This window comes from Cydia pomonella, chromosome 27, assembly GCF_033807575.1.
Source record: "Cydia pomonella isolate Wapato2018A chromosome 27, ilCydPomo1, whole genome shotgun sequence".
In the NCBI taxonomy this organism is placed as follows: Eukaryota; Metazoa; Arthropoda; class Insecta; order Lepidoptera; family Tortricidae; genus Cydia; species Cydia pomonella.
This window is the reverse complement of record NC_084729.1, coordinates 8,386,265-8,410,092: the sequence shown is the minus strand read 5'-3', so window position 1 is coordinate 8,410,092 and position 23,828 is coordinate 8,386,265. Positions and strand designations below refer to the sequence as shown.

General features: G+C 36.0%; 1 long non-coding RNA gene across 2 annotated transcripts; it reads left to right on the top strand.

The window, feature by feature from the left end:
• Positions 1 to 7,816: 7,816 nt before the first annotated feature.
• Positions 7,817 to 11,633, top strand: LOC133532517 (uncharacterized). Of its 2 annotated transcripts, none has more exons than XR_009801716.1 (3): positions 7,817 to 8,296; positions 8,706 to 8,762; positions 10,853 to 11,633. It is a non-coding gene; the product is annotated as an uncharacterized LOC133532517 (long non-coding RNA). The 2 variants fall into 2 exon arrangements; XR_009801715.1 differs by having other exon boundaries at positions 8,706 to 10,378.
• Positions 11,634 to 23,828: the final 12,195 nt, after the last annotated feature.

The following is a 23,828-nucleotide window of genomic DNA, read 5'->3' as shown; positions in this document are numbered from 1 at the left end:
CTTCCTTAAGGTAAGTTTATTTTTATAGTTAATAATATCATGGATCTTTGGCTGTGATAAGATAAAGTCCTGCATTAGCAATCTAGTGCATCAAATTTCTATAAGAAAGTAGCTAGTGTATGTTATTTCATGTTTTTTTTTAATTCCATAACAATTTAAATTGTATTTTTTATTTAATGCAAGTTACTTATAAGATGTAATGTTTTGAAAAGATGTGTCCCGCCGAGTTTCTTGCCGGTCCCATATTGGGATACCCTCCTCCAATTTAGGAGGGATTTAAATCTTCTCGGGTCAGAGGTGTAGGGTTAGAGCCGGCGTAGCTTTATTTGACGTTCATAAGCGCATTGTAATATGCCTACTTGGAAAATAAACGATCTTTATCTTTATATCAATCTTTCACAATCAATCAATCACACAATAATGGACACCCTAGTAAGGAGATTAAAAAATTGAACTGCCATTTAAATATTTTTGACGACCGTGGTCCGGGTTCAAATCCTGGTAAGGGCATTTATTCGTGTGATGAGCATGGATATTTGTTCCTGAGTCATGACTCACACATAAAAAATACCCATGGGTGTTTTTTATGTATTTAAGTATTTATAAATATTTATATATTATATATATCGTTGTCTAAGTACCCTCGACACAAGCCTTATTGAGCTTACTGTGGGACTTAGTCAATTTGTGTAATGATGTCCTATAATATTTATTTTATTTTTTTATTTTTATGTATGTATGTTTTTCTTTAAAATATAGTTTTTTTTATCTCATCCGACATTTTATTTGGGTTGCATCAGCTGTGGTAACGGAACACTATAGCTGAAACGTCGGAAAATAAATAAATAATGAAATAATATCGCATTAAGCGTGTTTATTTAAACGCAACTAAATATGTGTAAAAAAACGTGTTTAAAGTGTTATAATAATAACAATAAATTCATTTATATATAGCTTAGGATCATATTACACTACAATATTAAATATAAATTATTATATTAAACCTAAGATTAAACTTAACTTAATCTTAATTAAATTAAATCAAATATACTCATTATATTTTAACCTAGTCTAGAACAATAGTCTTCGAGAGGGTTATAACTGCGAAAATCGAAGTTCGTCAATTGCGGGCACTTTTCTCGGTCACTCTAATTACGTCTTAGTGAGAGTAAAAGGGAGAGATCCCCGCAATTAGCGAATTTCGGTTTTCGCGGTAGGCCCCCAGTACGGGAATCATATGACAGTGATTCATACTGGCAGTCAAACCTCTCTGCGAACGCCCTCAAGATGCCGTTGGAACTAGCCCGAACTCTGCGCACCAGGGATGAGCAGAGTTTCCTCATAGTGGTGTAAAAACAGAGGGCCTACCGTGAACCACGTTCGACGCGTTGCCTCTCTATCGCACTTGTAATTTCGTACGTAAGTGTGACAGGGAGGCAACACGTGGTGCCCGGTAGGCCCTCAGTTACCCTGGCCTCCGCGAACATCCCCGACGCACTACAAAAACGAGGTAGTCACATTTTCCCGTTGTACTGTTTTTGCGTATAGCAAAAACATCTATATTTACATCTATTTCGTTATATCTTTATCTTGTCATTATCACGCGATAAGCTCGCAGAGGCGACAAAGAGCAACTTTTTCGACTGAGCTGGTATAAACCACAGTATGCCAACTTTGCAGCCGCTGGAAGCAGATTTAGTTCAATTGATAGCAAAGTTGAACGGCTTTTGTTTAGTTATCCCGCGTGTGTAGGGAATAGGGATGGGAACATTCGTGTTCCCATTTATGTTCCCATGAAGAGGGAATTTGTTCCCAAAAAAGATAGACCCACCTAATATTCCAATACAAACGTAGTTTCGTTTTCATTTTAAAACTACTTGTTGGATTGTAATGAAACTTTGCACATATAATGACTTGAGGACATGAATTTTATTGACAATAACAATATACATAATGGATATATACAGATGATTACTATAACTAGCTTATATCTAAAATAGGCCCTTGAGGCATTGTACCAAGGATGCTGGCGGCATTTCCTCGTTGTATCGCAATACTGATACGTTGTGCGAGGAAGCCGCCAGCTCTTCGGTCACCAGTTACGTCAACCAGACGTTTCGCGATTTCTCCAAAAAACTTGTGCGCGCTGGGACCCCATGGACCTAGGGTTTCAACGCCAAAAGGTACAAAATGGTACTCTCTACCGAGGCTCTTATATTTATGACTTGAGGTATATCTAGTCCTGTAATTAGTTTAAATAACTTCAGTTTGAAAAACAAACGAAATAAAGCAAACACAATTTTTGTATCACAAACATAAATTCGCTATACTTAATTGACGACCAGTTTGGCCTAGTAGGTAGTGACCCTGCCTACGAAGCCGATGGTCCCGGGTTCAAATCCTGGTAAGGGCATTTATTCGTGTGATGAGAATGGATATTTGTTCCGGAGTCATGGGTGTTTTCTATGTATTTAAGTATTTACAAATATATATATATTATATATAGGTATCGTTGTCTAAGTACTCTCAACACAAGCCTTATTGAGCTTACTGTGGGACTTAGTCAATTTGTGTAATAATGTTCTATAATATTTATTATTATTTATTTTATTAATTGTAATTATGGTATCTGAAGCTACATAAACAAATTACAGGACTAGATATACCTTGTCCTATTGTAAATACAAAGTTTCAGAGTAATCTAGCTAGTCGTTTTTAAATAAGAGCGTAACTAGTCTACGTTTTCTTAAGCGTTAACTGGAAGAGATCCCTTTTAGGGATAAATTCGCCTTTTACATATTTTACATTGTTTTGTCTATTTTGTGTAAACTTCTTTATTGATAATAAGTGACATACATACATACGTTTATATGAAGAACCGATCTTGTTGGAATCCTTAATAAAAAGACAACGTAATTGAATTGAATGATTCTTTATTCACGCAATAGACCCATTACGAAATACAAAACACATTGAAAGGATAAAAATACAGACACAATAAAGTAAAATAACAAGAAAGCAACATATAAGTTTTTTTTGTACTATAACTATGGTGGCAAATAAGCTTATGCCCCACCCAATATTAGGAGGAAATATATCGCGTTTTAACTAATACTTAAGTAAATGTAATTAAAAAAAAGCGGCCAAGTGCGAGTCGGACTCGCGCATGAAGGGTTCCGTACAATTTAAGACGTATTAAAAAAAATCTTACTAGATCTTGTTTAACATTTTACCACTTTGGACACACATTTTACCACTTTGGAAGTGTCTCTCGCGCAAACTATTCAGTTTAGAAAAAAATGATATTAGGAACCTAAATATCATTTTTGAAGACCTATCCATAGATATACCCACACGTATATGTTTGATAAAAAAATTTTTTTTAAATTTTATGACGTATTAAAAAAAAACTACTCACTAGATCTCGTTCAAACCAATTTTCAGTGGAAGTTTGCATGATAATGTATATCATATATTTTTTTTAGATTTTTCATTCTGTTATTTTAGAAGTTACAGGGGGGGGGGGGGACACACTTTTTTTCACTTTGGAAGGTTCTCTCGCGCAAACTATTCAGTTTAGAAAAAAATTATATTAGAAACCTTAATATCATTTTTGAAGACCTATCCATAGATACCCCACACGTATGGGTATGATGAACATTTTTTTTTTTTTTTAATTTCATGACGTATTAAAAAAAACTACTTACTAGATCTCGTTCAAACCAATTTTCGGTGGAAGTTTACATAGAAATGTATATCATATATTTTTTTTAGATTTTTCATTCTGTTATTTTAGAAGTTACGGGGGGGGACACAAATTTTACCACTTTGGAAATGTCTCTCGCGCAAACTATTCATTTTAGAAAAAAATGATATTAGAAACCTCAATATCATTTTTGAAGACCTATCCATAGATACCCCACACGTATGGGTTTGATGAAAAAAGATTTTTTGAGTTTCAGTTCTAAGTATGGGGAACCCCCAAAATTTATTGTTTTTTTTCTATTTTTGTGTGAAAATCTTAATGCGGTTCATAGAATACATCCACTTACTAAGTTTGAACAGTACAGCTCTTATAGTTTCGGAAAAAAGTGGCTGTGACAGAATCGGACAGACAGACGGACATGACGAATCTATAAGGGTTCCGTTTTTTGCCATTTGGCTACGGAACCCTAAAAACGGAACGGTTAAAAACGGAATTGAAATTACAATGAACATTAGGAAAATACCGGTATTATATATAAATATTGTTATACTACATATATTTTCATTTTTTAAATGAGCATATTGATTATAATGACATAAAAACAACAAGTTTATAAAACATGTATGTTACTATTTTCTAATAGTTTTAAAAAATACCGGTATTATATATATAAACTATTTACAATAATTATTGTTTTATGTCTACTTCATTATTTAAGTATGCTCCTAAATATTATTTTATATTGTAAAAACATTTTTCTTTTAGCTAACACCGCAGCTTCACTAAAAACAAATTGTAAGGCAGAACTCTGATTTGTTAAGGTATATAATTAATTAATAAAATCATTTATATCCATTGACATATATATCTATGGACGGGCCTTACGGAAAATAAGAATGGGGCCGGTTACCGGTTACAGCGGTGCCACGCACACAAATTCGAGCCACTCGTGCAGTCTACCGCCGCAACGCGATTGGTTGATGAGTTAGCATCACGCGCGCGATTGGTCGCAACTAGTTCTGTTAGACTGCACGATTGGCTCGAATTCGTGAGTGACACCACTGGACTAGCACCATTCTTAGTGCCCATCCTTAGACATATATGTCAATGAGTAAGACATAATAATTACTTCTAGAAACATGCACATCCTCACAATGCCTCAAATATGGGCAGTCAATCGTTTCGACAATTGAACGCAGGATTGGGTTGGACTGGCCCGCACCCGATATGATTCTGTAGACCTATTTAAGTCTGTTTATGATATAGGTTTCGTAACACGAAATAAATCACGTGCACGCAAGTTTGTTTGATATATCATATCATCAAAAAAAAAAAAAATTGAATGCCAACCATGGAATTACAAGGTGTTCACATATAATAATAACATGATGTACAGCATGGTCCCTGCCAGGGCGAGACAAATCTTAAAATATAACTTAACTTAGAGAAAAGAGAATACAATTTTCAATAGGTATTTAAAAATATTATAAAAATGGTTCAGTCAAACATCGTAATATATAATGTTTAATTTATTTCTTTATTTCTTTATTTTTCTTTTTTTTGAACCTGTTTGGAAAATATGTCAGGATCACTTTAATGGCATTATTAATGAAAGTTATAATGCAATGATAGTCATATCTCATGATAGTCATAATATAGTGATTAGTCATAACTCTGAAACCGTTAATTTTCGGAAATTTCCTTAGGTTACCCTATAGATAGATTATTTTTTTTTTTATACTACGTCGGTGGCAAACAAGCATACGGCCTGCCTGATGGTAAGCAGTCTCCGTAGCCTATGTACACCTGCAACTCCAGAGGAGTTACATGCGCGTTGCCGACCCTAACCCCACCCCCCTCGTTGAGCTCTGGCAACCTTACTCACCGGCAGGAACACAACACTATGAGTAGGGTCAAGTGTTATTTGGCTGCGGTTTTCTGTAAGGTGGAGGTACTTCCCCAGTTGGGCTCTGCTCTAGATCTGGAATGACATCTGCTGAGCTGTGCCCTACCACACAAGGCGAGATGACATTCACATTGCCCATACCTCTCTTTTGGACGTAGTTTAAGGACATAGTTTTAGGTTAGGTTAGGTTTGTTTTATGGCAATCCTGAAAAGTTACGCGTTTCTGAGAAAATATCTAAATTTGGCTAACGAAAATGCAAAAATGGGAAACAATAGACCTTTTCTAAGGCCCGACCAGAAATATATGATCATTGTCAAAAGGGCGCTGTTATTCTCATGACTATGGTGACTGCCGGGCTAGCCAAGGTGACAATCGCTATCGCTTCGACAACGAATCGCTTTGTGCCTCTCTATCACTCTTCCATATAAGTGCGACAGTGACAGTTGCGTTTCGATCGCTACGGAGCGTAAGCGATGTGCACGTTGGCTACGCGGCCAGTTCAGTTTAGTATGAAAAAAAAACAGTTCATTACTGGCAGGGATCGGAAACCGGTATTTTTTGTATGGGACCAAAAACGGTATTTTTTCGTTCTTTGTTAATTATTTCATTCCGAATCGGGCAATCTAATAATACGAAGTCGTTATCTAAAAACACAACTGAGTCCCACATTTTGAGTATAAAATAAACCGAAATATATGGTTATTTCGATGTTTTTGCAAAAAACCGGTTCCGATCCCTGATTACTGGTCAAGCTTTAAAAAACTTTGCATGCTCCAATTATATGAGTCAACACTCCTCAAACTCTTCTCTTTAATAATCCTTTTGAGACGGGAACGTTTCGAGAACGTTACATCACAACACTACTCGAGCACATTCGAGAGCTGCTCTGAAAGTTTTTAGCTCGAGTCGTGTTCGTGCGATGTAATTTCAATTCCGTTTTTAACCTTACATAACGTTACGTTTTATTACTGCTATAGAACTGCTTTTTTCAGTCAACATTGGAGCTCTGATAGGTACAGTCAGCATCAATAGTAGCGGATGAAACAACGCGCCAAAAGTATCTGACATCCTGGATAACTTTTCCAAATATAGACACATTTCTAAAATTCTCGTTCCCTTACCCACCAAAAATGTTTTTATTTTAATTTATTGTGTTTAGTTTAACTTTTAGATTTTTAGTTTAGTCATACAGTCAGCATCAAAAGTAGCGGATGAAACAACGCGCCAAAAGTATCTGATATTCGGGATAACTTTTCCAAATATAGATAAATTTCTAGAATTCGCGTTCCAAAGTATATCTTTTACAGTCTTTGTTGTTCTATATTAAAGACATCACTTTTTGTTAAGCTGTTACAGAATGGTAGATACTTATGAAACGTTATTTGATCCACTACCTTTGATGCTGACTGTACCTAGATAGGTTATTCGAAACCTAAATACCTTGTTTTTAATAAAGGCCAGTCCAGACGGGATGATAAAATCGACAGATTTGGTTAGAAAAGAAATTGGCGTCAATCATTAAAATGGAAAGAGGCACAAAGAAAAATGGAGTACATATATTTTGACGACCGGTTTGGCCTAGTGGGTAGTGACCCTGCCTACGAAGCTGATGGTCCCGGGTTCAAATCCTGGTAAGGGCATTTATTCGTGTGATGAGCATGGATATTTGTTCCTGAGTCATGGGTGTTTTCTATGTATTTAAGTATTTATAAATATTTATATATTATATATATCGTTGTCTAAGTACCCTCAACACAAGCCTTATTGAGCTTACTGTGGGACTTAGTCAATTTGTGTAATAATGTCGTATAATGTCGTATAATATTTAATTATGAATACAAGCAAAGTTAGAATAAATCTATCAACCAGTTCTGGTTAAGTATATTACAAAATCTTTTGTGATACCTACTAAAAGAGCAATTGCATTTTTTATTCGTTTTTGTTAAGACTCTCAAACATCCTGAACGCTCCATTCTATCAACTTTGTACACAGACCTGTTTGAGCGCGATAAAAAACGCCTCACAGGCAAACTTGTTCTTTTAATTCCACTGAAAAACGTCTCGTTAACTACAGAGAGGTTTTTCATTTCATTAAACTCCACGCAAACTTTGCTTGCCATAGAAGACTTTTAATTTGAAACTGGGGTTTTTCAAACTGATACTTTTCAATCGGATGAAAGGGTGTTTTAATGGTTTGTTCTCATTTTTTTTTTTTTTTTTTTTAATGGCTTCGCGCTCCTGGCGCATTCAGCCAGACGAGTAAAACGGGGAAACGGAATTAAGGATTACATTAAAACGGGTAGGACGGAATTTTGGAAAAGGATCAGGAAAAGGTTAATAATTCAAATAATTTAAAGTTTAATGTTGTGACGTGAAATAAAAGAATACAATGATTTAAATATATATGGAGATGAATCATTAATATACAGGAGTGTTGTAATAGATGTGGGAAACGGAACTTTTAAATCTGACAGCTGTCTTAATAATATAGAACGGTCATATAGGTTACAATTACCAGAAAAAAAGATATGATTAAGATCAGCGGGATCAGTTCCACAAATACATGCAGAACTGGGCACACGATTTTGTAGTTTCAGGTGTTCCGGTGTACATACATGGCCCAATCTCATACGAATCAACATACTAGTTGCAGGCTTTGGCAAAGAGATTTTAGCAAACCAAGGTTTGGCAGGAATTGTTGTTTGTATGCTACGATAATGTAACGCAGCGGCACCCGCACCAGATGCCCATAATTTTGTCCATTCCATTCTTAGATATAATTTAGGCAGTGCCAACAGGTCTTCAGCAACATTCCTAAACAGAAACATGTCCCCAGAACTAATGGCATCTCGAGCTAAGTCATCCACCCTTTCATTGCCTTTAATCCCTCTGTGTCCAGGGATCCAGGCAATGGAAACCGAATACCCTTTAAGACGACATTTTAACAGTTGGCTACGGATTTGATAAATAATTGGGTTATTAGATTTAGATTTGAAAGGAAATTTAGCTATTGCCTGAAGTGAACTTAGAGAATCTGAGAAAATAATAGTTTTTTTAAGATGCATTATAATGATGAATTCTATTGCTTTCAGAATTCCAAAGCACTCGCCACTGTACACAGAGGACTCTGGAGGCAACTTTATTTTTTGGTAAATATTAGACTGGGTGTGAAGTACACCAATGCCAACACACCCATTGTCAGACATCTTAGAAGCATCTGTGTATATATGATCAGCAGCTAGGCCATCTGTTCCAATGAATCCCAGGAATTGTTGATTTTGTTCAACATCATTCTTAGAAATGCCGATATTAAGGAGAACTGAAGGATCAAGTATTACAGATTCATATTCATACTGGAAAATGGGAAGTGTTGAAGAGCTAACAGTGGGAGCTGAAATAGATTTAAGTTTTTGAAAACTTTTAATCAAACATGGAGGACTCTTGTGCTTCCAGTAGTTAGAAGTAGTTATTTGAAGCAGGAGGTTAGACAAGATAACCCAGAGTTGATGATTAGAAAATTGGGAGCAGCGGAAAATAAACCTATCACAAAGATATTGGCGTCGTAAATGGAGTGGAGGCTCAGCACACTCAACTTGCATAGCATTGATAGGGCTTGAATTCATGGCACCGCATATCATTCTCAGGGCTTTTGATTGAATACGATCTAATTTTTGGAAGCCTGCTACAAATCCTGGCTCTAACAAAAATGTTCCATAATCTAGAATACTTCTTATCAAGGCATTATACATTAATTTTATGCAAAGAGGATGCGAACCCCACCAAACTCCTGAAACACACCTAAGGATATTAATATTTTTTTCACATTTAGAAACTATGTAATCACAATGTGGAAGACCTGTTAATTTATTATCTAAAATAACACCTAGGAACTTGGTTTTATCTTTAATGGGAATGGAGCAGTTATTAAATTGCACATTGATTGGAGGAGGAAACAGTTTTCTAGTAAACAAAACTACAACACTTTTAGGAACTGAGAGTTCCAGACCATTTGAATCTAACCATAACTTCAATAAACCCAAAGAACAAGTAATGGATCTACTGGCCTGTTCAATAGAAAGGTTTGGTGAATATAATAATAAATCATCAGCATATTGCAAAATTCTGACAGTGCCATTTAAGGATGACTCTAAATCGGATGTGTAGATATTATATAGCAATGGACTTAATACGGAACCTTGTGGAAGACCTCTCCAAACTAAACGGGAAATCCTATTGTTGTCATCTATAAGAAGGCTAATGGACCTTTCTGATAAAAGATTTATTATGAAATTGCTTAACATTATTGGTACAGCTAATCTATGAAGTTTTGCTTGTAATACTGAGACTAAAACATTATCATAAGCGGCACTTATATCAAGAAAAGCAGCTACTACAGACTCATTTCTAGAAAATGCTAATCTAATTTCTGCAACTAATATACCCAAACTATCATAGGTAGATCTACCTTTTCGGAATCCAAACTGACTATGAGAAAGTAATTGGTTTTTTTCTACAAAATATTCTAATCTGTTTTTAATCAAATGTTCTGCTACTTTAACAAATACTGAAGAAAGGGCAATTGGACGATAAGAAGAAACATCTGTTGCTTGTTTGTTGGGTTTTAATATAGGAATAACTATTTGAGATCTCCAAGAATCCGGGACTGTACCAGATTGGATGACAAAATTTATTATATTCAGATAATAAGAGAGAATACCATCACTAGCATTTGCTAAAAAGGAATATGGGACTCCATCATCCCCAGGTGAAGTATCTCTTAAACTACTTAGTATACCTTTTAACTCTTCTATTTTAAAAGGCCCATTAAATACAGTATAATAGGAAGAGTCAAATGAAAAGGCAGCAGGGTGGAAAACATGTTCTTCGGGGACTGATGCTGGTGCTAATTTGTCCATGAACTGATTAGCAAGGTTAGGAGGAAGTGTCTGTCTAGATGGCTCATTGAAAGCATGTCTGAATCTTTTAATATTATTCCATACTATGGATGGTTTCACGTTAGGACTAAGAGATGAACAAAATCGTCTCCAGCCTTCGAACTTTTTTTTGCGCAGTAATTTTTTAGTCTCACGAGCAACTTGTATATATATCTCGAAATTTTCATTTGTCATCGAATGACGATAACATCTCTCTGCCTCCTTGCGGTTTCTGATTGCTTGAGAACAATCATCATCCCACCAAGGAGGAGAAGGTATTTTATCTGATACACTGTTTTTTACAGGGAAAATTTCATCAGCTGCTTCGGTAATCGTCTGGGCTAAGGCAACTGAGCAGCTAACTACATTACTAGCATCTATAGTGGGCAAACATAACAATTTCTCCTCTACGCGGCTTTTGAAAAGTTTCCAATCAACATTACTTAAATTATACTTAAGCCTAGGGCTAGGTTTTGGAGATGGAGGAATGGAAGTTGGAAATGTAATAATAATAGGGTAGTGATCACTCCCATATGTTGAATCTAAGGTATGCCAAGAGAGAGAGGATGCAAGATCGACCGAACAAATAGATAAATCAATAGCGCTAATTGACTCTGTTGGCGCTGTTCGGCGGGTTGGAGAGCCAGTGTTTAAAACACAAAGGTTGTGTTCGTCTAAGATATGTATGAGACGATCTCCATTATAATTAGATGATGAACTACCCCAAAACTGGTGATGCGAGTTAAAGTCTCCTAAAATTAACACGGGCCTAGGGAGAGAAGAAAATATTTGTTCAAGCTCATCAAAAATGGATGATGATGGATGAGGTATATATACAGAAATGATACAGATGTTATTTACAATGGCAGCAACAATTGAAAAATCATCGCTATGGGATGGAAGATTATAAGGTGAAAATGAAATGGAATTCCTGACGAGTAGAGCTACACCGCCCCATCCGCCAGGACGGTCCTCTCTGAGACATGAATATCCAGTAGCTCTAAGAAGAGCTCCAGGCTTTAGCCATGTCTCAGAGAGGGCAAAAACAAAAGGTTGAAATTTGTTTAATAAATGTATTAGATCTTGCTTTTTATTTATTATGCTTCTGCAATTCCACTGAATAATTGTGGCCATTATTTTTAATAGTTGTAACAAGTACATCAAGCATGGGGGCAACGTGGGACGGTAGTTTTACATTGGGCTGAGATAAATGATTAATTAGGGCTTGAATTTCGTCAGCTACTGATGTATTCTCTTTGCGAGAATCTTGCTGTAGTGCACAGCCATTTGGAGGAGATGGAATGGTATACTCATTAACTAGTGCATTATGAGCTGCTACATCATACCCTGTCATGGTCTTTCTTACTGGACGTGGCTTCAAAAAAGTTGTTTTTTTGTAACTATGGGACTGCATGGTTGTGCTCGGGGCTGAATTATGGACTCTGTGATGTAAATTTGGCTGGGACTGTAACTGTGGTTGTGGTTGTGTCAGAAGGACATCGGCGAATGATTTAGAAACTGCAGGATGTAGTTTGACAGCTTCACCGTAGGAAATACAATTATTGGCCATAGTTATTTTAATATCCTTCTGTCTCTTATGCTCCGGGCAAGCCCTGTTCGTGGCGAAATGAAAACCATTGCATAAGCAGCAAATGGCATCTTCTTCCTCCACTGAACAGGTATGACCGGAGTGCATTTGACCACACTTAAAACACTTTGGTTTTGATCTGCAATTAGTTTTGGTCTGTCCGAATTTAGTGCAATTATAACACTGAATTGTGGGGAAAATATACAATTCAACAGTCAGTGAGTTGTAGCACGAAAATACCCGTTTTGGTAAGACTTGGCCATCAAAAGTTAAAACAACTGTTTCAGAGGGTTGCCACGAAACAGAACCATTAACCGTAACTCTATGGTTTAAGCGCCGCACTTTAAGAACATTTCCGCACCCAATGGGCACGGAAATGTTTGACAAAATTTCTTCATCCGACCACTGTGCAGGAATGCCGCGAACCAAACCCATACGGGTCACAGAAAAAGACGGTATGTATGCAGTAAGATTCTCTAACTCGAGACATGGGTCAGTTACAAATAAATTTGCATCTAAATAATTTGAGAATGACATTGCTATGCGAGTTCTGCCAATGCGCTTAACACTTCCGTTAATAATGTTTCTGAAGGCCTTTTTGACGAGGAATTTTCCAAAAGATACCGGGTGCAGAGATGAGCTTGCGTCAGTCTGTTTGAGTTGGACGTGAACCATAAAGGGTGCAACATCTGAATTTGAAAATAAGTTCCTACCAACCTTGGTGCTAATAGCGCTATTGTTTATATTTGTATTTAAATTGTCAGAGGGGATTATGGTAGGCTGCGTGCTAGAACTCGAAAGAGCTTGGGAGTTTTGTATGTTTTCCTGGCAATCGCACGAATATTCCCCGCCATTATTTTTCCTTCTTTTTTTATTGCAATTTTTGCATCTTTTTTGTACTTTATTTCTTTTAAGTTCACTCCTGCTACCCACAGAAGTGTCAGTATCCATTGCCGAATCAACGGTCACATTACATCCGACCTGGAGGTTTCCACCTCCAGGATCAGGAGGATCGTCGTCCCCCATAGAAAATTTACACGAAAAAACTTACCAACTATGAAGAAATCCACTAATTATATATACAAATAAAAGAATATATACAAAATATGTGAAAAATTATATACAAATTACCGATTTCCTGATATTACAATAAAAATAATGTACGAGAAACAAAAAACTAGACCGCCGCGTTTCACGTTTCCCGCGCTTTTTCTTTGTTCTCATTGAGCGTGACAGTTCTGGGGCGTTTTACAGTTTTTAATTAAGAGGGTCAAGGGTGTTAGCTTTTAATATAAGTTCTAAAATTGAAAAGGATGAGTAACCGCTGCCGTTATATCCGGACTTGTTTAGTTTCTGCCTGCGAGTACGCCTGTTTTGATATTATTTTTATATACGACTCCGCTGATCCGTCCGTTTTAATTTTTTTAATGCCTCGACAGTAATGAATAAATGAATCTTTATCTTTATTTTCAGGCAACTATTGATCCCTATATATATATATATCTCTTTATTTCAGACCCAGAAGTACATATATGGTTATGGTTTGTATAAAATACTATTTCATGAGTATAATAGGGTTGTTTCCAATTTTTTGAAACGCTTGTATTACGTTCTATTTTAACTAAAAGTTGCTCTAAAATTCAACTTTTATACTAAAAACGGCTTTAAATATGTTAAACTAACAAAATATATTTTGACAGATGCATTCGCGCCCAAAACGCTCTTTGAAAATTGTGTGACGTCACAGTTTACGGTTTGACACATAACTACATACAAACGTAGAAGATACGAACTGTCAACTGACATTTGTCATTTGTTGTTTATCAAATTATCACCTAACTGTCAACAGTGTCAATCCGTGAGTTGTGACGTCATCAGAATCCTCAATGACGTTTCGAGTTTGGTCACGTGACGTGTGCCAAAAGATATTTTAAATTCAATATTTACAAAAATATGGTCATTACAGGTCCCATAAAAGTAGTTTAACATGTTCTTATAATCCAAAAGAATTTATTGGGATACAATTCTGCCCTAAGATTTGTAGATGGAAACAACGCTATTGCTGAGATAAATCAAGATACTGACGCCAAAATTTACAATGCGTCTTAAACTGCTGCGCATTATGTTCTTTGTAATTCTAAAGTGCAATTTCTATTATCTGAAGTGTAATACAATTTCAATAAGTTATTTCCTCTAGCACCCGACCACTTCGAAGAGAAAGTAATTAAATTCCACCCCACCTTTGTTGGTTCAATCGGATGCCATTTTATTGGTGTCCCCGTCGGAAATCGAAACTTTTTATGGGTTTTCATACAAAAAGTTGAGTTGATGTCAGACTAGATACGTATAGTATTTATGTATGTGTATATTTATGGGATGAAATATTACATTTTAGGAGCCAGGTTGGTATGAAATGTTAGAACGCAGTTACCAATTAATTATAATTGGAGAAAATTAGGTTTAAATTATGTCTATCGCGTTACATGAAATAGAGACATTTCAATGAAATATAAATTCAATTTTCTCCTGTCATGTTTTGCTGCGATATAAATTTATTACATTATATATTAAGTGACTTATGTGTGTGGTTTTTGTAAGTTAATTACGAAGAGTAGACAAATTAGCCATATATAAAAAAAAGTGTACTTATATTCTATTCTATGGGGAAAGCTTTTTTGACGTGATAACGTCTCATAAATTGATAAACACAGGTAGCATGCACGAAAAAGTGTTACGTAGTGGACAGATCTCCATGGTAACGTTACGGCCACGTAGTGGACAGATCTTCACGGTAACTCATTTTTTGTATTATACAAAATAATGATAATTCAGTGATAATAATTCAATTCAATTCATAAATAAAAGTATGCAATTTTTCATCAATGTTTTCTTATGACGTTATCACGCAAAATTATCTTCCGTAAACTTTAAAGACAACCATTTTTTAGGGATCCGTACCTAAAGGGTCAAACGGGACCCTATTACTGAGACTTCGCTGTCCGTCCGTCCGTCTGTCACCAGGCTGTATCTCATGAACCGTGATAGTTAGACAGTTGAAATTTTCACAGATGATGTATTTCTGTTGCCGCTATAACAACAAATACTAAAAACAGATTAAAATAAATATTTAATAGGGCTCCCATACAACAAACATATTTTTTTGCCGATTTTATTAATAATGGTACGGAACCCTTCGTGCGCGAGTCTGACTCGCACTTGGCCGGTTTTTTAGTTTAATTATGTTCTAGCATTTTGTGAAAAGAAAAACATCTTTTCCAATACCTATAAAGTGAGGTTAAATAGAAATAGATTATAATGTAAACAAATATGACAGATTGTGTTAGCATTAGATATAAATACAAGGGTTTATATGATTTTGAGTGCTGTGCAAGTGTTAAGTAAACTTCATAATTTCATAGAAGTTTGACGTTTAAAATAACACTTGAACTGTCTGGGCTATCAAAATCGCTGCCAAATTAGCTTGGTCTGACTCTAAGCCCTTGTAATATGACAATTAGCCACTTTTAGTGTTTAGCAGTAACACACTGGTTTACTGCGACATAAACGCATATTGCTTGTGTCAACGCAACCTAACGTGTATATACACGGTGCTCACGAGGAACCCGACACATTTTAACCACGTACTTCTGAGGAATTTTTTTTTTGTTTTTTTCAAATTTTAAACGGATTTTTACATAAAAAGTTAATGTTATGGTAAAGCTGGCACTGAAAATATTTTTTTACGATTTTTTTTCTGGTAAATCTAGTTCTTGCAAAGGTTACATGTCACTTTTTGACATCTATCAATAAGGATATTTAGACTACGCCCCATAATGGCATCATCGCGATCAAAAAGGCGTTTTGCACTAAGTTACGATAAAATGTTTTTTTTACATTGGTATTAATTCTGAAACTAGGCGAAATCCATAAAAGTTTATATGACATTTTAGTCCCTAAATGTGATCAGTAATACACTGTCAAAATCTTTTGGGTTCCTCGTGAGCACCGTATATAGGCAGGCTTTTACAGAATATACGTTCTTATACTATCATTAATAAGGTGTTTCACTACTACTCCCTGGACCCGCTCGAAGCAATATTAACAAGATACACTCTTGTTATTTGACCCTTTTATTTATAAACAAAATCTGTTGATCAAATCATGGCATAATGAGTGCGAGATTACGACGGAATGGAGGCAAATTGGCTACTTGACTGTTTTTTGTAAATAATGTCAAACGATCTTGATTTTCCTGAGGATCAAATGTCTATATAGGACTCATGGCATTTAAGCAACACAAAGATCAGAAATGAGAGTTAAAGTCTGACGCTCGCACTCGACGATTGAAACTCCTCTAACAGAATGATAAGGTGATGTGACGTCACATCATACCTATGTCTGTCCTAAATGTATGGAAGATCAATTCAATTCAATTCAATTCAATTCAATTCAATTCAATTCAAATATACTTTATTCATGTAGGCCTAGCAACAAGCACTTATGAATAGTAAGACAGTATTACATATAATTATCTTAATCTAATTATCAGAGCAATTTATTGATGTTGTAAATATTATTCCATATATAATACTAATGAATATAATTCATAGATCAAATTTAATACTAAAACTTTCACAAAATACAGTCATACAAAAAAAAAATGTATAAAAAATACTAGTCTAGATTGTTTCTAGAATAAATTCTAAATGTCAAACAAATATAATAAAAACAACAAAGGAAATACATGCATTGGAATATCCATTTCATCATCATTATTCAAATATAATAAATAATTAATCATTTCGAATCACAATTAATCCCACGTTGTTTTATCATTCATGTAGTCTTGTGTGGTATAATAAGCTTTAGAAATAAGTTTACGCTTTACATGATTCTTAAATTTATTAATTGGTAACTCAGTAATATGGTTTGGAAGTTTATTATAAAATCTCACACAATTACCCATGAATGATTTTTTAATTTTATGGAGCCGAGTGAAGGGCACGGCGAGCTTATGTAAAATGATCAAGGAAATTGCCATTTTGACCCTGAAATATTGCGTTAATGTGTATAGTTGTCATACAATTTATTTTTCAATAAAATGTAAGGAACCGAATGGTACAATTTTCTTTTCTATCTTTGAAAGACAAAAAAAAAAAATTTTTTTTAGATTTTCCGAGCCTTGTATGTTGTTATAAACTCAATATAATTTTTTAAATTCCACTTTTTTATAATGGATGGCTCATTTTCTATCCATTTAACTAAATTTTGTTATAATATTTAACATGTGTGAAGTACCCAATTGGTTTGTTTATATTCTTTGCAATTTATAAATTGAACCTCACTTTACCTACCCCGTCCACACGGAGCTTTTAAATCAAACAATCAACAACAACAACAATCTGATTAAATTGTCAATTTAATTGTGTGGTGCAAAATAAAAACTAAATTCAAGAATATGGAAATTGGAAGGTAGAGTCAAGGAATAGAATCTCCATATACCAAAAAGTGTCCGACTACAAACCATAAGTAGGTGGCGCTACAATACCTAGAATACTTGAGGAAAAAAAAAACTAATCATAGACAGCGCACTTCACTCCGTCAATCACGCCTAAGTACTTATCTACTCTAGCGCTACTCTGGAAAGATTTGGAACTATTATTTATAACTGACAGCTGGACATTTTTGCAACAGTTCTGCCTATGTTCCTTGCCTCTACCTTCCATATTCGAAAACATCAGGGGGCCTACCACGAAAACCGAAATTTGCACATTCCGGGGATTTTTCTCTTTTACTCTCACTAAGACGTAATTAGAGTGACAGAGAAAAATGCCCGCAATTGAAGAAACTTCGATTTTCACGGTTATAGCTTAGCTTGCCGATTCCACTCGATTTGATTTGATCCGGCCGATCAAATCAGACGTACGGACGCAAAATGCCAATTTTCGATGCTATGACGCTAGTATACAAGCTTTTGAGGGTAATATTTGAATTTCGAGCGCTCGACTATCACCAAAAATCGAAAATTGGTGATTAAATAATTGTACTCTGTGGGCACTAGATGAGATTGACACCAATTTTATTTTCTGATCAAACTGGCAATTTGATTGCTCCGTGTGGATGAGATCTTGCAATCATAGGAAAAACGTAGAATGCAGTTAGGTTTTTTTTTCACAGAAGTTCTAAAAAAAAACTAAGTTTAATAAAACAAATAATTATAGTCCCGAAGTGTGGTTACCCCACATTACTTAATAACTACCTGTCACTGCCATACCTGTCACTGTATATTATCAATGTCAAGCGTAAATTTCCACACTTCCCAATTTCTGGCTTCAATCGATTCTTCGATTCTGACAAGATCGCTTCACGGAATATCAGCACATCGTTAACAATATTTGAAATGTAAAAAATACTTTGTCTCTAATTGCCAGATATGTTCAATGTTTGATATTTTTGCATATGAACCATTTTTTTACATTTCAAATATTGTAAACGATGTGCTGATATTTGGTGAAACGCAAAAATATTATTTCTCGGGCCCAAAATCGGGTCTGATAAATAATAAATGATAAAGTGCCTGAGCCTGATAAAGTGTTGATGTAATTGGCGCTTAAGTTAATAATTATCGATGTCACTACGCGTATAATCTGGACTCTGTACCCCTAGTGTAAATTTAGTCGATAGCGAAACATGACGTACGCGTTTGCGTTAAGTCTCATTTTGTATGAGTTTTTAAACAGCGCACCAAGCGGGACGTTTTGGAAAGTCAAAAATCTCATACAAAATGACACTTAACGCAAACGCGTACGTGACGTTTCGCTGTCGAAAATATTTACACTAGGGGTACTGGTCTCGAAAGGGAAAGCTCAAAATCAAAATAGTACATTACGATACAAGTGCGAAAAATACGAAATTCGAAACGAGTGGCAATAAATTAAACCACGACCAAAGGGAGTGTTGTAAATCGACACGAGTTGCGAATTACCTATTCGCACATGTATCGTACAACGTTTTACAGTACATATGGCCCTTTAAATGTTCTACATAGTAACGTAATATGCTCATTTTCGCACTAGTGCGGCAAAGTTGCACTATAATATATGTACTGTATTTTTTTTTTACTGTAAATTCGTTTAATTATAAACAGTAGTTAGGTAGTATGTTTAATTCGGCTATACTTATACTTTACACAAAATACAAAATATAATTAATACCTTATAAAATCCACGGTAGACAGGCGTAAAAATGAAAAGTGCCATCTACCGAGAAATTGAGTAAGCTGTTGGTACACTATGAGTGACACCCGTGTATCTAGCAGACGATTAATAACCAAAGAGGCGAGTGTTTGTAATTCTTTAAACTTCTTTGTTAATCATTATGTTAGGATAACCATGTAAAGCCTAAAAATGGATAACTAAAACTTATAAAATACTTTTGATTATTTTAAAAGCATGAGATTTAATTCAGGTTAGGTAAGATATGTATTGTATGTAAAGCATTGATTTTGTATTATCAATTTGAAGTCTTCCTGTATATATATATCATTAATAAAACGGACCGTCAACAGGCTGCCTAACTGTCATTAAATGTTTCTTATTTAATCTGTGGCTGCAGCCGTCAGCCTTAATGTCCCCAGTTTTTGCGCGGCGTTGATAGATGGCGCTGCCGACCATTTGTCTTATGTAATGTGCTTAGCACTCAACATGCGAATATACGAGTTAGTTAGCACATTAGCTGTTTATATGTAACGATGTGGTTTAGTTTGCAGTTGTGAAACTGGCGGTTTGTTAATTTGATCTCAGGCTCGCTAGATAATACGAGTAGCCAGCATTTGCTGCTGTCTTAAATTGTGATATGTATACTTGTGTATGTATAATTTATCCGTGCCTCGTGCATTGAAATAAATAAATAAATATTATAGGACATTATTACACAAATTGACTAAGTCCCACAGTAAGCTCAATAAGGCTTGTGTTGAGGGTACTTAGACAACGATATATATAATATATAAATATTTATAAATACTTAAATACATAGAAAATACCCATGACTAAGGAACAAATATCCATGCTCATCACACGAATAAATGCCCTTACCAGGATTTGAACCCGGGACCATCGGCTTCATAGGCAGGGTCACTACCCACAAGGCCAGACCGGTCGTCAAAAAACAAGCAAACAAGCATACGGCCTGCCTGATGGTAAGCAGTATCCGTAGCCTATGTACGCCTGCAACTCCAGGGGAGTTACATGCGCGTTGCCGACCCTAACCCCCTCCCACCCTCGTTGAGCTCTGGCAATCTTACTCACCGGCAGGAACACAACACTATGAGTAGGGTCTAGTGTTATTTGGCTGCGATATTCTGTAAGGTGGAGGTACTTCCCCAGTTGGGCTCTGCTCTAGATCTGGAATAACATCCGCTGTGCTGTGCCCTACCACACAGAGCGAGATGACATATAAATATTTATAAATACATAAATACATAGAAAACACCCATGACAGGAACAAATATCCATGCTCATCACACAAATACATGCCCTTACCAGGATTTTAACCCGGGACCATCAGCTTCGTAAGCAGGGTCACTACCCACTAGGCCACACCGGTCGTCAAAAACTCTGACAAAATTGCTTTTTGGGCAACGGGCCCGATTCGAAGAATGATTAAGACCCGTTTAAGATCTTGGAAAGATCGATAATTAAACGACATGTCAAAATTGACGTTTATTTCGATTCCGATGGAATCCGAATAAGATTTATCAACGATGTTTCTAACGTCAAAGTGACACTGGTTGCCCGAATCGAACTGCTTCTGTCAATTATACGACATACAAACGATATCTAAATGAGAATTCATCTGAACCAGAACTTATCGTTATCGTATCTCATTCGAATCGGGCCGAATAACAACATAACGGCCAATTTGACTAGCTAAACGTCAACGTCAGGTAAAATATACAGTGTGTCCCTAGCCATTGGACAAAGCCGAAATGTACATATGCATTAGGGTATTTAGAACCATTGTACAAAGTATCATAACAACCGGTGTAGCGGTTTCGAAGAAATTAACCAATTAAGTACCATTTTTTACTTTGGAGCAGCCTGTATGTGTTAGTAGCTCCTAAGGTAATATCCTCAAAGAATAGTATGGAAACTTCTTCGACCTTTTTGATTATCTTTTTTATTTATGACACTAATAAGCTTCTGACTATTGAAAAATGTCATCATTATCAAATATTTCGAACAAATTGTCAAAAACACTGCCAAAGATTAACACAGTGTTTCTTTTTGTTGTCGATTATTGCAAATAACTTTTGTTCGAAAAATGTTTTTTTTTTTTTTTATCTTTTGTTCTAATTAAAAAAATATTAACGTCAGAGCTTTCCTGAGAAGTAACCCTACGTGGGATTTCAGGGTTTGTCCAATGGATAAGGTCACCCTGTATACTCGTAGTTCTTTTTTTAGCATTAAAAAGAAAGTAAGCAATCTTGACGTGTTTTTTTTTTAATCACTTTTGAATTATAAGTCACAGCAAATATGTTACAAATATAAATCATATACGATATTTTACATTTTTCTGCTTTCATAAGTAATATAAACTATTTTTTTTAAAGCGTTTTCATTAATATTCAATAAAAAGACACGACAAGATTGTTACTTTTTCTAATTGAAATAAAAAATCGAACTATAGGGACCGTGCGCGTCGGAGGGTCTGCCATCTTGTGGCCTGAATCGGAACCATAAACATGTACATTTACACGTCATGTGTTTTCTTGTGCATAGTAGGTTCTGCCATCTTGTGGGCTACATCGGAACAAAAACATCACATTTACGCCTCGCGCCAAAAATCTGACGGCTCCTGTGCTGCCTCCTACAGTTCATGCACGCTCCCTATAGTTTGTGTAATCCACGATTGTCAAATCTAACATTTGATGACATGACAAAACGTACTTCTGTACTAGTAAGACCAATTTGGAGAAGATATAAAAGTTATTACAAAGAAGATCGTCATTGTGCAAGAAGTTTTGTTTTTATATCTATATTGTACGTCACTCAGATATGGTCAGGAAGGAAGAACTTCACTCCCTACTTATGTGTATGTACAAACGCAAGCGACGATAGAACTTGTAGACGGTCTTCCCTTACAGACAGAATTCTAACTCTTGGAGACCCTATACCACAGAATAAATAATAATACTACTGTACAGAAAGGAAACTTCCTACAAAGCCGAAGTTTGACAGCGATTCAGGGCCGAATCGTGTTGTTCCTATCTAATGTATAGGGCCCTCCACACTCGTGCGCGAATCGAGGCGTGAAGCCGCGAACGCGAGTGTGGAAGGCCCTCGCGTCGATTTCGCCACGAGTTTTTTGTCACGAGTCGGTTAATCTGAAATGTTATAACCTTCTATGGCGGCTACTTAGTTATTTTGGGTGCGAACTTGATCAACCAAAAATCAATTTGAAAGTTCCCAGTTTGAATCAGTGCCTTGCCGCAAACTAAATCCGATCAGCTGACGCTTCGGCGCCATCTTGCCGCGAACCAAACTGCGAAACGCCGTGAAGTTGTGCGAGAGTGGAATCTACGTCAACGTCGCGGTATGTTCGCTCCGCGAAGTCACGCCGCGATTCACGCGCATTGTCTGGAGGGGGCTTATGGTAGTAACCCTTTCGGCTATTTAGGGTTGTCAAAATTCATGTAATAATCTTATCTGTGGTTGTGCATGCAAAGGAACGTCAAGTTTTGCCAACCCTAATAATTGCTCGGAGCAATGTTGAGCCATACGGAGCCGAAAAAGCCCGTACGCTCTAGTTTCCTTCCACTGCCTCCTCTAAGGATAATTTGATAAACTATATAATCTTTTAGTCTCTAAGTGTCAGCACAGACTTAGAGAGGTGGAAATACCTCAAACAATTTCAGATTATAATTTCTGTATCTCCCCACGCTAGCCCAATGCGGATTGGGGACTTCACATACACCTTTGAATTTCTTCGCAGATGTATGCAGCCCTCTCGCACATGAGAGGAGGCCTGTGCCCAGCAGTGGGACGTATATAGGCTGAATTATTATTACTATTATTATTTAATTTCTGTATCTGCTTGTATTTTTTTAATATTATTATTTTAGTTTTTTTTTGTAATTCGACATTAAGAGACTAATATCCCTAACTAATAATGATACGTTATTTTGCATTGATATGTTCAGTTAATTGTATTTTATACATGTTGATGTGCTTTTTTTTGCTTGTATGTAAATTCCACGTTGACGTGTAAAAGTGCCCTTGAGGCCTATTTGCTGAATAAATGTTAAAGTTGAAGACGGTACAGATTGACCTGACTATTATGTATAAGTAATTCTGTGCCAAAATGAAGGAACTTTTTCTTTTTTCTTGCTCTCGCTTCGCTGGGTCAGACACATCACTCCCAGTCATATTCAACGCTAGAGTCCCTCAAACGGAACATAGGCTACCAATCGCATATATTTTTAGCGCCTCCGAAATCGGTATACATATCAAAGGCCCCGTATTACTCACACCACACTAACTTCGCACAAAGCGACCTTAATATGATAATGGAAAAGAATCCCTAAGGGAAAGTTGAAATAAAAAAAGTTCCGACTTATGCAAATCGTCCGGGCCCAGAGGGAAAAGCTTAGTTCTTTGGTATATTTTTAAGTGTGCACGAAGTCAGTTTGA